Below are 17,973 nucleotides of genomic sequence, written 5' to 3' on the forward strand. Positions count from 1 at the left end.
GGTTGCGGTGATGGTGACTGGGGCCGGCTGCGGCAGCTGCGGCTCCTCCGAATGTGTGATGGTAACTAGGTCTTCGGAGGCGGTGGGGCTGCTCCGGGCTCTCTGGGGTCTGCTCACCGCTCCCGTTACCCATCGAACTCATGCTTATTTTTCTCTTCTCTATACTGGTGTCTTCTCCTAACTTAAACTTAGAAGAACTGTGCATTTTAATTATATTACATTCTCTAATAGTCAATATAGACCTTTTTAAGCATTATTGAATATAAAAATTATCAATTTTTATTAAAATCTTTGAAGATAATTTATTAAGCTGTATCATTTAATTGTTGATAATTGAGATGCTTCTTCCTTATGCAGTCTTATTCTGTTTTTCCAAATAAATAGCTTGCCCGTGATGGAAAGGGAAAAGTTTGTCTATGAAATTTCATTTTGGCACTAACCAACTATTTTGTTAAAGTTTGGCGAGCGTTTTGAAAGTGAGTGGCCAGGGAGATCGTGACTCCTGTAGTACTAATGACACTTGCTAATCAATAGTGGCTATCGTCAGCTGATGGAGTGATTGTTTACAATCACATAAAATTTAAGGGGGTGTGTGAGTGCCATGGGCAGGCTGGTACTACATGTTTGGTGGCAATATAAAGAAATGGATATTCAGTACAAAAGATTGTGTACCTTTTTTGAGAAAATGCTTTGTTGTGTGCACTGATTGTTACATTATATTTTAACATATAGTCCAGAACTTTTTCCTGGATGAGCTTTCCAAGATGTGTGAATCGCCCACAACATCAAGCCAAATGTCATCTGTGGCTTGTCTTGGGAAGGTTATCCATAGCTTCCATCAGTGTCAAAAGGAACACTAACCTAAAAAAATGAGCTGCTTTGATCCAAGCTCTTTGTTTTCCAGAAGAAGAATCTAAGATCAAACAAAATTAAGTGACTTATTTAAGATGAGACAGTATGAGAAGAGCTACAGTTAAAATCATTTCTCCTATTGTGAACTGTCCCTGATGCTTTCACTATTGTTTTGTAAGTTAGTTTACGGCCGTACCACCCTGAACGTGCCCGATCTCGTCTGTTTTGTAGGTTAGTTCAGAACCTGGAATTGACAAAATTATGAACCTTTTTCATACTGAAATCTATTTTACTCAAAATACATATGAACTAGAGTCCTAGATTCATTACTCAGGATACTATTTTGAGTTCCCTCTGAGAGTGAGGATGGTATCTATAAAGCCAGCCAATATTAACTATGCCTTCTGAGTGACCATATACTCCACACATACATTTTTGACTCTGTAGAGTGGAAGTATTGCCTTTCTTTCTTATAGCAGTTGCTAGAATAAATGCAGACAGTTCCAGCCAGTGTGAAGAGTTCCCAGTAGATGTGGAAAAGACATCCAAGTGAAAGTCCAAGATTAGCAGGATAACTTTCCTGGGCAAAGAAAATGGTAAGAGAAAATGGCACCATCTCTTGGTGGCAAGAGATGACTTCAATGTATGCAATCACTCCTAGGCTGGATTTTCTTTAGGGATACTCCAAGTCTTCCCTAGGGAGAGCATGCATAAAGGTATTGTCATATTATTCCTCATAATAAAGAGATTAGCCTTGAAGGGCGAGGATAGCCATTTCCTGGTAGCACGAAGTGGGAGAAAATGGAAAAGAAAACTCAAAAAAGTGGAGATGCTCCCCAGCAAGAGCAGTCGGAGAGTACTAGGGAAAGTAAGGTAGTCAAAAGAAGCAGTGAGAAGGGCACGGGGGACGGGCACTCATTCACGAGGAAGGGATGATAGCAAATTGGATATTTTTTGTTTATGTGTTATATATTTGATGTTACTAGCAGTGATTTTTTACCTTTAGATTTGGCTTTTTTAAATGTTCATAGTTGTCAGAATAGATTGTTATTGTTGCTTTGTAGTAGGCAATGTACAGTCCGATGTATTATTTTTATTTTAACTTTCACTGATACTTGAAGATCTACCTTCTGTCCACCTTCAGGGCCAATGGCAGGTGTGTTCTTCCCCACGGGCTGATGGGCTGAAGTGACCCCCTCTCCTGCCCGACTCACACTCCCATTCTAGCCTGCAAAGAACACAAGAAAAAAGGCCCAGAAATGTTAGCACATTATTTTTAAAAGGATGTCAGCTCCTGATTTGTGGTTTTGGTACTGTTTTAATACTCCGAAACTGTGTTTTCTTTTTGTCTTTAATTTTAAGTTGCCTTCAGAAAGTTGATTTACAAGAATATTTCTTTATCAAGGCAATTTGGATTTTCTGGGTCAAAGTAAAAGTGATTTCTGGACTTCTTTTTTAACAAAAAAAGTACCAGGAAAAGCTGCATTAAAACAACAAATCTAATTTTAAAAACACTTAATGAATTAAAAAGCAGACTCAAACCAATCTAATGAAAGCTATTTAAAAGAAGTCAGTTGAAGTGGTTTTAAGCATTTATTTCATTGCTTTTTTTTTGAACTCCTTGACTGTTAGCACCATAAACGTGAATTCAAAAAAAATTAACTTGTTTTTGAACTCTATAAAAAGTATTTTTTTTCTTTTAATTAACTTTATTGTTTTTTAGAGTCCTGCGTCAATCTCGATTTCTGTGCTTGGGTAGTTCCCATTTGCAAATAGGGCAATTTTCTGCATGTAGGTCTGAACAGGCTATGCCACAATTATCCTTTTTATTGTAACTTTACTGTCAAAGAAGTAGTTTCTTTCTTCAAATGGAGATTCTAGAGTAACTCAAATGCCTTCGTAAACATATTGTCATTTCCTATTTCCAAAGGCAATGGCCCCTGATCCAGCAAACAAAACCCATGTTGGGACCTGGAATGGGTCCGTATCCTCTCATTGTTCTTTTGGTATCTTATATAATAATGACAGTTGTTAGCATTTGTTTTTTACCATGTGCCAGGCAGAGGGAAACTATTTATATGGATTATCTCATTTAATCTTTAACAGCACCTTTATGAGCTGTAGGTGTTATGATTATCACTTAATTTCACAGCTGAGAAAACCTAAGTTCAGAGACGGTAGTTGGCTGCCTAGCAAGTAAATGGTAGAGCCAGAATTTTAACCCATACTGACTCTAAAGCTTAGCCTAACATGAATGACTGCTTTACACTTATATGTGGTGTGTACATTTATTGATACATATGCAAAGTTTTTCTAGTTAAAATTCATCTTTGAAGTCATTTCAGCTAAGAGGAGTAACTACATGTACTAATTGCCCATGTGCCAGAGTTCAGGCCCTGTGTTGGCAAATTTGCTGTCATTGAATTGTAATAATCCATTGTTACTATGCAATTTTACAAACAAGACATAGGAAAAATATTTCCTATGCACTCATTGTCACTGCCCAGTACAAGGCAAACTCAGGAGTTTTTCTCCAAACAAAGCTGTTCTTCTATGGCTGAGTAAGAATTATTTGAATAAACTAGACAAAGTGATAAAAGTACTATTCCTTTTTTTTCTTTTCTTTTTGAGACAGGGTCTCACTCTGTCACCTGGGTAGAACGTTGTAACATCATCACAGCTCATAGCTGACAGCAACCTCAAACTCCTAGGCTTGAGCAGTCCTCTTGCCTCAGCCTCCCTGAATAGCTAGGACTATAGGCATGTGCCTCCATGTCTGGCTAGTTTTTCTATTTTTAGTAGAGTTGAGGTCTTGCTCTTGCTCAGGCTGGTTTCAAACTCCTGAACTCAAATAATCCCCCTTCCTTTGCCTCTCAGAGGCTAGTATTAGAGATGTGAGCCATTGTACCTGGCCCAATTAATTTCTTTCTAAAAATCTTGTTTATAAACATTTAGTTTCTAAACATTCAGTTTCATTTATTAGTTCACTAATAGTGTTGTTTACATCTATGGCTTCTGGTTATCTTTGGGACACTTTCTAACAAATGATTTCCAAACCACAATAATATTGGAAAAAAGTTTTTTGAAAAAATTTTCCCTTGCTTAGAAGGTGTGTCATTTGTAGCTTTTCTTTCCTTTCTGCCCCATCCCTTTCCTACCTTCAGCAAACATTAGTTGGGTAATTTTTGTTTGTTTGTTTTGTAGAGACAGAGTCTCACTTTGTCACCCTTGGTACAGTGTTGTGGCATCACAGCTCACAGCAACCTCCAACTCCAGGGCTTAAGCGATTCTCTTGCCTCAGCCTCCCGAGTAGCTGAGACTACAGGCACCTGCCACAACACCTGGCTATTTTTTGGTTGCAGTTCGGCCGGGAGTGGGTTTGAACCCGCCACCCTTGGTATATGGGGCCAGTGCCCTACTCACTGAGCCACAGGCACCGCCCAATTGAGTACTTATTATATGTAATAGTCACTGTGCTAAGAGCTGTGCTACATAAATAAATGAAATGCGAAACCCTTATCTGATGGAATCTCAAAATATTTTGGGGGCAATTACTGTCTCGTGATTGCTTTGAAATTTATAAATGAAGGAGTAAAAATTCAAAAAATTTCAACAGACTGATTTTACAATACAGATTATCTCCACACATTTAACATGCAACTCAAATGTCAAGTTCTTTCTCTGTGCTTCAGTGCCCACACATAACCATAAAATCTTGCCTTCATCTCATATATTCTTAATATTGTCTGTCTCTCAATTCTTCATTTATTTCAACTGTAGGGGAAAACCTATATATCATGGTGACATATGAACCATTTTCAAGCTATTTTTAAGAAACTGGAACTTATAGTCCTTTTGAGGATCAATAATTGGGAAGAATGAAATCATAGTGTGAATGCTAACTGGATTCATGGAAGGACTTTTAAAAGTTGTTGTTGCTGGGTACTGGTATAAACTCTAACTTGGTCTTTTCAAAAATAGGTTATTGGAACCACCAGAGCTTGACCACCAGTCTTGGACATCACCTCAGACCTACTTAATTAGAATCTTGCTCACTGTGTTTCCCACTTGAATTTTTAACATGATTTATGGGTGATTCTTAAGCACAGTAGTACTTGACAACAATTTTCTTGTTGCTTTTGTTTATATTTAAGATTAAACAGAAGAAATGTTGGTTTGGGTAAAAAAGTAATTACAGAAGGATACCTGATGACTTGTGAGCCTTAAACCTCCTTAGATTCTGTAAATTGAGTTGATACAATGCTGTCTTGTTACCCTAAGTTTAGTACTTGTCTCCATAGCTAAGCCAGAAACAAGGACATGCGGTTTGAGGAGAAGGAAAGAGAAATTAATTTGCCAGCAAATGAGGAAGATGGTAGACTCTCCTACAATGGGCCATTATCATATCTATATGCAGAAATATAGAGCTTTTAAAAGAGTTTTCAGCTTCAGGCTATTGCTATTTAACTATAGCATCTTTGGTGAAGACAACTGCCTGACTGCTGACCTCTGCCTGGACAGTTACTTTGAGCTATCTCCTGTGGTGGAAAAAACAAAACTTTCCTGCCCCTTTGATTATTGGCCTTGGGCAGAAATGAAGGTTTTAATTCTCAAAAAGGATAGTAGGGGGGTTAAAGAGACAGCTGGTAAAACATTTTACCCTTTTTCAGGCTATTACCCCTGTTACAATCTGGTCTAAGACCTGCCTTCCTTAACAAAAGGGAGTTTCTTCCATGGTTCTAAACTAGGATGAGGACAGATTTCCCTAACACCAAATTCCTGAGCCCTGAAAACTGTCACTTTTGAGAGAACATAATTTCCAAACCAACACCAAAAATATTTACTTACAGTGGAGGGAGAGCTATTTCCTACCTATTACAAAGAGATCCCTTTTTTCTAATGAATTCATGTAATCCTCATAGACCCTTCCTAAGTGAACCCAGCAAACAGTACTAACTTTTATTATATACTAGCTATGGTGACAGAACATCTAGGAGGCGTTTTTTTGTCTTTGAATTTAATCATGTTACTGAATTTAGCAGTCAAATAAAATAGTTATTGTTTATCCTTGGGTCAATTAAAAACTTGCTAAAAGTCGTTGAGTAAAGGATCTAGGAGTCAAACCCTGGTTGGCTGAATTTCAAAACGTTTTATCAAGGAGAGAAAATTGGAGGACAGTGCTTAAGTCTCTGAACACCTGCCCCCACCTCCCCGGAATCTATTTCAGGAAGCTACCATTGTTAGAGTAGCATGGGAAAAAAGGGCTTTCTTTTCAGCCTTCCTGAAAAAAGAGGGTCATCTCCTTTCTTAAATTTAAGTGTTTACCTTGCACCTGAGAATACAGTACCCTTTGCTTCAAGGCACTAAGGTAATTGTTTTGGTTCCGAAGGTCTTTCCTTCTGGCTTTTATAGGATTAGAATAAATAGAGGTGATGTTTATATCAACAATGTTATTTAGCCAAATAGGTGACATTGTCAGTCGCCTAGTAGGTGGTAGTTGACTCTAAGAAAGGGCTGAGATATTTATTAACTAAGACTAGAGACTCAAAATTAAGACTGCCTCTGCAATTGTAACTTTAGCACATTTGCCTGAATGTTATAATGTATTCACTGTAAAGTCTAGAAGCCTTATAAATATATGACTGGCAGTTGCCTCAGGCAGAAATCTTTTACTGATGCAATGAGATAAAAGTAATTAAGCTACATGTAGACTGATGGGTAATTAAATCCATGTGAAGCATTTTGTAACTAATTGCTATGTTCTAATCACAGATTGCTTTCTATTTGTCAAGGTAAGTGTATATAATTACACAGTCCTTATTTTCTTTAATCTGAAATCATCCCAGTTGGGTGAATATTTTTAAGCACTCTGAGTCTTAGAATATTTGGTACATTTCTTGCATAAAGATAATTTACATATTTTGTAATTTGAGGGCCTTTTATGGTAAAATAGCTTTCAGAGTCACTGACACCAATTCTGTGGTCAGTAGAGATTTCTACAGTCTAGGGTTATGGTTCATTGTTTTATCCATTTTTGTACGTAGTAAAAAGTATTTAGTTATTTACTGATATCCTTAAGATTCAAGGCATAACATGGTCTGTGGTCCTGGTGACAGTAGTTAGGAAAGACCAAGTATCAGTAAATAGGTTAAAAATAGATTTCAGTTAACACAGGATAGAAAACAAATAGCTCTGAGGGCTGGAGAATCTCAGTATGATTCAAGGCATGGTTGAAACTGTTAGTAAATGATAGCTGGTATGACAAAGGCATTTCTTGATCAGAGGAGTAGCGTAGATCTCATCTCTTACCGGTAATAGAATTATAGATACCTATTCAAAGCCAGGTTTTGAAATGCAAGTTACTTCCACTGCTGTAATACTTGGCAGTGCACAATGTGTGCCTTGTGTATCTTACGTGCTCTTTCTGTGGCCTCAGCTCATGGAGGTCACTCAGTTAATACTTATGGCACCACTATGAGTAACATGTAGATGAATACGAAATCGAAGACCATTTTCTTTTTCTTTGCTTTTCTCTCTCTCTCTCTCTCTCTTTTTCTTGAGACAAAGTCCTGCTCTTTTTGATGGTGTCCTACCGCACTGCAGCCTCAGACTTATGGGGTGAAGTGCTCCTCCTTTCTTAGCCACTCAAGTAGCTGGGTCAGAAACACATGCTACCACACCCCTGGCTAATTTTTTTTTCCCTGTTTTTGGTAGAAATGGGATCTCACTTTTGCTCAGCCTGGTCTCACATTTCTCAAGTGATCCTCTTACCTTGGCCTCCAAGAGTGGCAGGATTACAGGCATGAGCCACCACACCTAACTCAAAAGATCATTTTCCATAGATTACCTTCATCTGTGAACTTCCCGTTCTCATTTCTTAGGTGACGTGGGATCTGTATTCTGACCTTTAGGGCAAATAATAAAGCCACTGCATTAGAAAAAAAAATCCTGTATTTAATTCTGCTTTATACATATTTTTTATTAGATCAAGCATCTCACATCATCTTTTATTGCTTTGTAATTTATAATGAATGTTCTTCTAAGTTTGGTCTTCTCTAAGCGGTAATTATTCTGAAAGGCATGGTTTTCTAAGGCTAAATTGTAATACATTTGTTAGAAAGCCAAATACTTTCCCCTCATTCTTCCCATTTGTCATTCAGCAATTGAGGTTGCCCTGTGTGGTGTGTGGAATTGGAGTCATCTTCTATTCCCCAAATACCAGACCTGCCTCCCTGCACTGGAGGCAGAAGAGGGTGTCACTAGCCTGCCAGCCATCGGATTTTCTCTTTTTGAGACACAAATATTGATTTCTTCACAGTACTGAACATAGTCCCATAGGCTCTGCTTTGTATTAGTGTAGGTGTATATTCAGGCAGAGGTGTAATATAATATCTTTTATCTTCTCTGTATCTAAGTTTAATACCTCAAAAACATAGCATAAGTATTCTTCCTCAGTACCCACTGACACCATTTTCACATCTCTCTGGCCTACTGCTTTTGATTACAGTTACCTATGTTGTAAATACTTCACTTAAAAATTTTCTGTACACTTATTTCTTCAATTCTGTGTTACTAGTTTTTCTGTTTTGTTTTCAAATAGGTATCTTGGGACATTTGACATGGGGCTTGGTAGCAACTACTTAATAGTATTTGTTGATCAGTACTGTGATATGTTTGAGAAGGTGGTCTTTTAGTCCCTGATTGCAAATGGAGGATGTAAAAAATTGTCTTTTTTATGTACTATGTGTGGCTTACGTGAAGAAGAATATATTCTCTTGGTGGATTTTTAAAAATAAGGTCATTTTTAGAAGCATCCTAACAGATTTAAAGCCTACTTTAAATCAGGAGGCTCTGACTCAGTGCTGAGAGAAATAGGTTCTTTTATTTGTATTAGATAATGTCTGTGTTGGGCTTGACTTACTTAAATTTCACCTGAAGTTTCTGGAGGAAATCTTGGTAAGCAGAGGTTCTACGTCCTCTGAGTCCTTTGCCTTAATAATTAATACTCTGCCTTAATCTTCTTCCTTGTGACTTAAAAAAGTTTTGTATAATAAAAGCAGTGCAGAGTTCACATTTACCCTTCATGCAGCTTCCTCAAATATTCACATCTTTGCATGACTACTGTACAGTAATTATTACCAGAAACTTAATGTTAGTAAAACACAGTTATGCAATATACAGATCCTATCCAAATTTCCCCTCTCGTCCCACTAACTTTCTTTTCTGAGATTCAACCTGGAATTCCACATTACGCTTAGTTGTCATGCCTCCTCAGTCTCTTCATCCCCAGCCTGTGTCAGATCTTCTGTGTTTCATTGTCTTTCATAACTGTGATATTTTTGAAATGTCTTGGCCAGTTATTTGGTAGCACTTCTCTCAGTTTTGGCTTGGGATTTGCACATGATTGGATTCAGGTTATGCATTTTTGGCACGAGTACCATTGCAGTGATTGAGGCACACTTTTCAAGGGCATCAAGGTGCGTGATGTTAAGATGCCTCATCACTGTGGGCTTGATTTTTACCACTTATTTTACCAGTCGGTTAAGGTGTCCAAGTTTCTCCATTGTGAAGCTGTTCTGTGCCTTATTTTAATGAGTATCTTATGGGGAATACCTAACTACTGTGCGTAGATCCTCTTTCTCCTCACTTTTGCCCACTAAAGTTTAACATCCTTACCTTTGACAAATATTGTTGTGGTGTTTGCCAGATGAGTTTTCTGTCTTTCTTTTACAGTTAGTAATTGGAATTATATGAAAGCAATGTGCTTTGCTTTCCATTTATTTTGTCTTAGATTTTTATTTCTTTAAATATGGACTCATAGTTTTTTTTTTGAGACAGAGCCTCAAGCTGTCGCCCTGGGTAGAGTGCTGTGGCATCACAGTTCACAGCAACCTCCAAGTCTCAGGCTCAAGTAAGTTTCCTGCCTCAGCCTCCCATGTAGCTGGGACCACAGGCGCCCACCACAACGCCTTGCTATTTTTTGGTTGAAGCTGTCATTGTTGTTTGGCAGGTCCAGGCTGAGTTCGAACCCGCCACCTTAGGTGTATGTGGCTGGCACCTTAACCACTTGAACCACAGGTGCCGAGGCAACTCATAGATATTTGTTTTGTCCTATGCTTTATATTCTGTCACTATCATTTATTTCATTCCTCAAATGGTCCCAGATGGCCACTGGGAGCTTCTTCAGGTTGGTATCTGAGTTCTTTTGATATGCCTTTGTAATTTTTGAGCAATTTCTTACTTCTGTTACCCCAAAACATTCCAGGCTTATTTTATACTTTTTCTAACCCTAATCCTGAGAATCACAATTTCTTTAAGCAACCTTCTACTTTTTACTGGAGAATGGTGTTTGCAACTATAATAAGGTCTGATCTCTAGCTGTGTTCGCTGTTCCTGAGACATTATCTTCTGCCTTGATCGTTTAAATTTCAGATGTGTGGAGTTCTGTCCAAACTGAGAGATTGCCAGTACACTTCTGTGTGGACTGATGATCTTCAAATGATTCACTAGTGAAACTTTGCTTCTTTATTAGGATGGTATTTTTTTTCTCATTTTAAAGGGAAAATGGATTAATCTTGAGGTTTTGTATTCCTCAGAAAACTTTTTCTTACTATTTCAGTGACAACTCTGCATTGGTCTGGATGTATAAAAGATGACAAATTAGTGCCCGAATTAGGAAACAAATACTAGACAAGCTTAAGTAATTTACTGTTTTACAACTTGTTTTGTGGTGTTTGAGTTATTTTGGTTTGGGTTTTAGTTTAGTTTTTTTTTTTTTTTGAGACAGAGTCTCACTTTGTTACCCTTGGTAAAGTGCCGTGGCTCCAGGCTCAACAGCAACATTAAACTCTTGGGCTCTAGCGATTCTCTTGCCTCAGCCTCTTGAGACTGAGGACTCAGCTGGGACTATGGGTGCCCGCCACAACACCTGGCTATTTTTAGCGATGAGTTCTCACTCTGGCTCAGGCTTGTCTCTAACTCATAAGACCAAGCCATCCACCCCCCTTGGCCTTAAAGAGTGCTAGGATTACAGGCAAGAGCCACCACATCCAGCCATAATGTGTTTTTGATTTTTTTCTGTTGAATATATATATTCTAGGCATTTGATTAAATAATTTCTAATAAAACAGGGTAAAGTGTTTCTGTTTTGTGTTCTATTTGAAATACTGTGGCTTTCTTGCTTTCTGCCATGTAATCTGGGAACTACAGCTGTAGGCCTCTACTCCAGTTCATGTTCTAAATCTTGATATCTCTTCCTGCTGTACCCCCTGCATGCTTTCCTGTCTTCCCATATTTTTATTAATTTAGTCATTCAGGCAGCAGATACTCCCTGGATGCCTCCTCTGTTCTCAGGCAGGGATTAGTGAAGTAAACAGAGGAAAAGCTCAGTGTCACTGTATCTTTCATTCTGGTTAGGGATGCAGTGGAGAGGTGGTCCACAATAAACATAATTAGAAATAATATCGCCTGTTAGAAATTGACACTTCTCTCTCTTTTTTTTTTGTCTACTCCTCCCTCCTACTACATTTACTGAGTAATTGCTTTCCATAGGACACTGTTGGGGATCTTAAAAATAAATGAGACCCTCTCTAAGACCTCTGTTTAATCCCTCCCCAGCTGAAGCCACAGGAAATAATACAAAAGAACTGGGAAGTTACAGAACACAGAAAGAAAATTTATTGTACAAGGGTTCTGTAGAATATTTAAGTGAGTGCAATTTGAAGTATCAAAATGGTTTTTCCTAGAAGAGATTTGGCAGACTTAATAGAAGTAAATAAAGCATTTTAAAAAACTTAACCAGCAGACTTACAAAAAATAACAAAATGATTTTGTATAATTGGTTAAATTCGGGCCAGTGCAATTACAAGTACTCTGAGTTCCTTTTAAATCATAGTAAGAAAATTCCACAGTAACATATTGGCTGCGGAAAGGAGAAAGGTAGAGTGGTTCTTTATAATGGTTACATGGATGGGGATCGAGGGGTGTTGAATTTTAGTTTTAAATTAACACAGGTGCTTTGATAATGATACTTCATTTTTTCCTAAACAAGAAAAGTTGTATAAACCACACTTGAAAGTTAGGAGCCTTTTAAAGATTTCTTTTCCACTCACATATTGGCTAATGACAGGCAAGTCACATATTATATCTATTTTTTATGTTTGTTTTCTCATTTGTAAGTTATGAGATAAATAATGGTTTAAATTAGAGACAATTTGTAGACCATTGAATGCATCAAAGTTAGGAATGCAATTTGCAGTAACAACTACTATGCATGTATTTTAATGGTGAGATTTAAGGAATTGAAGAACTTTTAAAGTATAGTTTTAAGTAGTCTTGCTATTTTTAAGATATTGTAAACTGTATAAAATGTCCAAGATGACTTAAAGATAATACTCAAAATTATGCTTATAGAGTCAGGGGTTTGTAAATGATATATTTTTTTTATCTATTAACTTTATGTAATATAATTTTGTGAATTTTAATAAAATATATCAATATAATCAAATAAAATAAATAGACATAAATGAATTAAAAATATATAGGTATAGCATCGGTTGTTTTATTTAACTATGACAAATTTTGAGTTTCTGTTGATTATGAGAATATAATTAATATAATTTTATCATTTGAATAAAAATTCATGTTAATTATTTAATTCTTTGTAGATAGTTCTATGGTCTATAGCTGTTGTGTCTAATAGAAATGAAATGTGAGTTGTGTGTAATTTGAAAATTTCTAATAGCCACGTGAGGAAAAGTAAAAGGATACAGATTAAATTTAGTCAGATATTTTAATAGCCCACTGTATCCAAAATATTCATTTCAACTTGTAGTCAATATAAAAAATCTTAGTGAGATATTGTATGTTCTTTTTTTTCATAAGAAGTCTTTGGAATCTGATGTGTGCCTTTGCACTTCAATCTTATCTTGGTTTGGACTGAGTGCATCTCAAGCGCTCAGTAGCCCTGTGTGGCTTGTTGTTGTATTGGAGATGCAGGTTTATTACTCTTAATGCAGCTCATGCTACTTGCACATTGCTTTGGCTTTCTGCAGATCTTCCTTACTTCTAATGCTACTGACACTTCATTTTGAGGTTTTAGTTGGTATTCAAATGCTGCCATAATTATAACCAATGTTTTATAGGTGTTCTCTTTGAGTCCCTGAATTGGCATAAAAATGATTTTATTGGAATTCCTGACTGAAAAATGAGAGATTAAATCTAATGCCTGCTATATTCCTGCTTATTGTATCACTTTGGGCAAGTCTCTTAACTTTTATGATTTTCACAATCTGTGTTTGTTAAATGAAGTAGACAAAAGTCTTTTAGCTTTTTAAATTTTAATTATTTGGGATTCATTGAGGGCTCAAAGAATTAGGTTACACTGATTGCATTTGTTAGGTAAAGTCCCTCTTACAATTATATCCTGTTCCCCCCATTCCCTCCCTCTCTCCCTGCTCACCTGTTCCCTTGCCCACCACCTTGAATTGATTTGAGCGTTTCTTTTATGAGGGTATGTGTTAGATCGTCTACTGGCTTCAAATTAGAATTGAGTACATTGGATTCTTGCTTCTCCATTTTTGTGATACTTTACTAAGAAGAATGTGTTCCAACTTCATCCAGGTTAATACAAAAGATGTAAAGTCTCCATCTTTTTTAATGGCTGACTAGTATTCCATGGTATGTATATACCACAGCTTATTAATCCATTCCTGGTGGGCATTTAGGTTGTTTCTACATTTTGGAAATCGTAAGTTGAGTTACAATAAACAGTTTAGTGCAAATGTACTTATGATAAAATGATTTTTTTCCTTCTGGGTAGATGCCTAGTAATGGGATTGCAGGATCAAATAGGAGGTCTAATTTGAGTTCTTTGAGAATTCTCCATACTTCCTTCCAAAAAGGTTATATTGCTTTGCAGTCCTAGCAGTTGTTTTTTTGTTTTTTGAGACAGAATCTTACTCTGTTGCCCTGGCTAGAATACTGTGGTGTCATCCTAGCTCACAGCAACCTCAAACTCCTGGGTTTAAGCAATCCCCCTGCCTCAGCCTCCCTAGTAGCTGGTACTATAGATACCTGCCACAATGCTTGGCTAATTTCTCTATTTTTAGTAGAGACAGGACCTCACTCTTGCTAAGGCTGATCTCAAACTCCTGAGCTACCACACCTGGCTCAGATAATACTTACTTTTAAAAATTATCTATGCATTTACTATTCAAATACATTGACTGATGTAATTCACTGTGTTAAGCACAGTCCCCCAAAACAGCCACTCTAACAGAATCTATTGTTAATGAATTATGGTGACACACCATGGAGAGAGAGAGAGAAGTAGCCTTAATTTGCTCTTGACAATGGGATTATTACAGTCTTACATTGCAACCCTGGTTTGGCTTACTGGGACAAGGAAAAGGGTAGGGCAACAGAGTTGGTTTGCTTTTTTTCTTCAGTCCCCAACAATGATATTTTATGTTATTTTTGAAAAGTTGAATTTTGGGGCTGGGTGATGTGGCTCACTCCTATAATCCTAACACTCTGGGAGGCCAAGGTGGAAGGATCACTTGAGCTCAGGAGTTTGAGTCCAGCCTGAACAAGAGTGAAACCCTGTCTCTGCTAAAATAGAAAAACTAACCAAGCATTGTGGTAGCCACCTCTAGACCCAGATACTTGGGAGCCTGAAGCACGAGGATTGCTTAAACCCAGGAATTTGAGGTTGCTGTGAGCTTTGATGACTTCATGGCACTCAACCCCAGGACAACAGAGCAAACTCTGTCTCCAAAAACAAAAAAAAAAAAAGGAAAAGTTGAATTTTTTGATGATGGAAACGATCACTTTTTCTCTGTGTGAGGCAGTTTTGTTTGTTTTTAAAGAGATGGGTTTCTACTCTGTCACAAAGGCTGGAGTGTAGTGGTGTGATCGCAGCTCGCTGCAGAGGCAAACTCCTAGGTTCAAGAAATCCTTTCACCTTGGCTTCCCAAAGTGCTATTACAGGAATAAGCCCTTTTGCCAGGCCCAGAGTCAATATTTTCTTCCTTATCTATGAGCCTGGTAATTTTTCTTTGAATGCAGACATTTTGAATTTTACATTGTTGAAATTTGGATTTTATTTTGTTTCTTTAAACATTTTTTTACTTTGTTTTGTCATTAAGTTATTTGAAATTAACTTCTTTTTCTTTGAGACAGAGTCTCACTATGTCACCCTCAGTAGAGTGCTGTAGCATCACAGCTTACAGCAACCTCCAACTCCAGGGCTTAGGCGATTCTCTTGCCTCAGCCTCCCAAGTAGCTGGGACTACTGGTGCCTGCCACAGTGCCCAGCTATTTTTTTGTTGTAGTTGGCATTGTTGTTTGGCATACTTGGGCCGGGTTCTAACCCGCCAGCCCTGGTGTATGTAGTTGGCTCCCTAACCACTGAGCTATGGGTGCCGAGCGTGTAATTAATTTTTTTAAGTGTTTTTAAGTTTTTATTTTGTTTTAGACAAGATGTTGCTCTGTCACCTGAGCTGGAGTGCAGTGGTGTATTCATAGCTCACTATAACCTTGGCTCAAGCCATCTTCCCATCTCAGCCGCCTCAAGTGCTGGGATTGTAGGTATGAGCCACTGCACCCAGCCAGCGTAGCTTTTAGTTTAACAATTTCTCTTACCACTGAGGAGGTGCCCTTCTAAGAAGCTCTAGGCAACAACTCAAAGCTTCCAAGGTCTGTCTTTTTGCTCCTAGTAACATGAACTGTCCTTGGTTCAATGTACCCTCTGGGATTTGTTTGGCCTAATACATCCCCATGTTTCTTCCCCCAGCCTTGCAATTTAGTTTTTTCTCGTGTACACCCAGATCAGCTCTTGGCCAAAGACTTTAGGGGAGCCTGCTTCTGATGTTTGGAGCTTCATTTTGTGCAGGTCTCTCCTCTATCATATTTAACCCTGTGCGTTGTAACCTCTGAATTCCAATCTTTGTCTCTTTGATTAAGAAAAGATCAAGAATCATCGTCCTGCACTGCCTGTTATTCCTGGCCAGATGATTTATTGTGTCATATATTTTGTCAGTTTTTCTAGTTGTTAGAAACATTAAGGTAATTTCTGTAGCAGATAATATTTCCTGGTAGAAGCAGAAGTCCTCACAATATTTTCTTTTCATTAAACTTTTGTATTGTCATTGTCAAAGTCAACAATTTGTATTAACTGCTACTTTTCTACAGAAGCAGATATGTTGGTAGATAAATAACCTTGATTGGCATACCTTTGATCAAGTTATAGAATTAGTTATTGGTATATATGTTATTTTTTATAATGGATACTCAGATTACTTTTTATTAATACTACCTGCAAGTATTTGTGGTGCTTTGTTCTTGGACATTTTAAAATCAAAGAGGTAGTTGAATTCTTGATAATTGGGGTATCTGTCAGACCGTCCTTTTCTGATTATTATTCTCCTCCTCAAGGCAGAACTACTAGCTGCTTCATAATACTTCCAAACGTTTAAATATTTCTTACTCCTAGAGTTGCACTTTCCTCTTTGATTATTTAGACCCTGTGTACCACACATATATACAACCACCTTTTTCACTTGTAATTCACTAGAAAATGTAACTGTCATCTGATCTCCACCGCATCCAACCTGAAAAAGGCACAGAAGACTATTTTAACTACCCCACTTTTTGGTCAGTAGCCAATTACAGTATAGGTTGTGTAACCCTAATATGAAAATCCCAAATCCCAAAAGCTCTAAATCTAAAACTTCTTGAGCACTAACATGACACTCAAAGGAAATGGTCATTGGAGCATTTTGGATTGCGGATTTTTCAGACTAGGGATGCTTAACCGATAGTGTATTGGAAATATTCTAAAATTTGAAAAAAATCCAAAATCTGTAATGCTTCTGACCCCAGGCATTTCAGAAAAGGCCCACTCAGCTGCATGAGCACTAACATGACACTCAAAGGAAATGGTCATTGGAGCATTTTGGATTGCAGATTTTTCAGACTAGGGATGCTTAACCGATAGTGTATTGGAAATATTCTAAAATTTGAAAAAAATCCAAAATCTGTAACGCTTCTGGCCCCAAGCATTTCAGAAAAGGCCCACTCAGCTGCAGTGATACTGCATACTCCTTGCAGATGGCAGGAGCTCACCAACATGTCGTGTTTCTGTTTTACCCTTACCCTAGGAGTCTGAGCCTCTTATAAGGACCTCCGTCTATACTGGCTCCATTGCAATGATTTTCCCCACAAACCCCTCTCCACTTCATTCCCCGCCCCCCCCCGCCCCCCACGGACCTCTTTGGGGTTCTTTGGGAACAGTAGGCATTGCTATGTCTTGTCTTTGCATTTACGTTCCTCCTTTTCCAGTGTTCTTCCTTCAGAAAGCCGATCTGCACGGTTACTGCCTTAATTCTCAGATTTTGTGTCACTGTTAATCTTCCTCAGCTGCTCCCTGTCAAAACTACCAGTGTCCTTTCCTGGTAATTTAATTGCTTGTACCTTTTATCTTACTTTTAGAAATTTTATTAGCACTTATTTTTTACTCATATCTCTTAAGAGATAAGATAAATGTATAGTTTATTTTAACTAATGAGATAAATATGTTATCTATCATTTAGTTTATTGTCACCTTCACTTGAATAAGCTTCATGAGGGCGGACACCTTATCTCTTAAGAGTTAGAGCAATTCTGCCCATAACCAGTGGTCAGCAGTTACTTACTTAAAGAAGCAATGAATGAATGATGTTTTATTTGTATTAGGATACCAATCTATATAACTGATACACCTTCAAACTGAACATATAATAGTAACATAGAAAATAGAAAACTGTATTTACTGTTTAAATACATATAGTCCTTGACATACAATGGGGCCACATAAGTTGAAAACAATTAAGGTGAAAATGCATTTAATACTCCTAACCTATCAAACATTATAGCTGAGCCACACCTACCTCAAATGTGCTCAGAACACTTACATTACCCTACTTAGTATATTGAAAATGAAAAACACAGGGGTCATATATTTACTCAGAAAACTGAAAAATCATTAGTTGAACCATTGTACATTGGGGACTATTTGTACTTGAAACATTAATTTTTAAGTTTTATATTTAAAGTCAGACTTCACTGATTATAACCTCAGAA

At 37.5% G+C, this 17,973-nt stretch overlaps 1 protein-coding gene and 1 pseudogene across 1 annotated transcript in view; one reads left to right on the plus strand and one right to left on the minus strand.

Moving 5' to 3' along the window:
- The window catches only part of LOC111724763, a 7,340-nt pseudogene extending 1,015 nt beyond the window's left edge, over positions 1-6,325 (minus strand).
- CDKAL1 (CDK5 regulatory subunit associated protein 1 like 1) overlaps positions 1-17,973 on the plus strand; it is a 654,035-nt gene that overhangs the window by 370,646 nt on the left and 265,416 nt on the right. The gene's annotated exons all lie outside the window — the stretch shown is intronic.

The sequence above is a fragment of the Otolemur garnettii genome, unplaced genomic scaffold (assembly GCF_000181295.1).
Source record: "Otolemur garnettii isolate 467f Iridium unplaced genomic scaffold, OtoGar3 scaffold00026, whole genome shotgun sequence".
In the NCBI taxonomy this organism is placed as follows: Eukaryota; Metazoa; Chordata; class Mammalia; order Primates; family Galagidae; genus Otolemur; species Otolemur garnettii.